We start from the raw sequence: 546 nt of genomic DNA, 5'->3' as shown, positions 1-546 counted from the left end.
GGCCACACCATCTTAATCTCCTGCCTGGACTACCACAACATCCTCTCACCTGGCCTCTCTACTTCCATTCCTGTTCCTCAAAGTGATTTGTAAGATATTTATCCCATACAGAAAAGAACACAAACCATGTGAACATCTTGATTAATTATTAGAAAGTGAACACAACTCTGTAATCAGCACCCAAATAATGAAACAGAAGAACACTATTAGCCCCCAAATTGATACCTCATTTACTCCTCTGCGAAGGTAACCACAATTCTGGCTTCTGAAACTATAGATTAATTTTAATGATTTTGAAGCTTATAAAATGGAATCATACAGTTCGTACTCTGTTGTGTTTGACTTCTTTTGCTCAATATTATGTTTGTGAGACTTATCCTGTGGTTGTTGCCTGTGTCAGCAACATGTTACTTTTCTTTGCTGTGTAGTATTCCACTATATGAATATATCTCAATTCGTTGATGGATTTTTGGGTTGTTTGCAAGTTTTGTGCAGATCTTTGATACATATATGTAAGCATTTTGGCTGGTTATAATCTCAGGAGTG

This window comes from Galeopterus variegatus, unplaced genomic scaffold (genome assembly GCF_000696425.1).
Source record: "Galeopterus variegatus unplaced genomic scaffold, G_variegatus-3.0.2 Scaffold1354, whole genome shotgun sequence".
NCBI lineage: Eukaryota > Metazoa > Chordata > Mammalia > Dermoptera > Cynocephalidae > Galeopterus > Galeopterus variegatus.
This window is presented reverse-complemented; position numbering follows the sequence as displayed.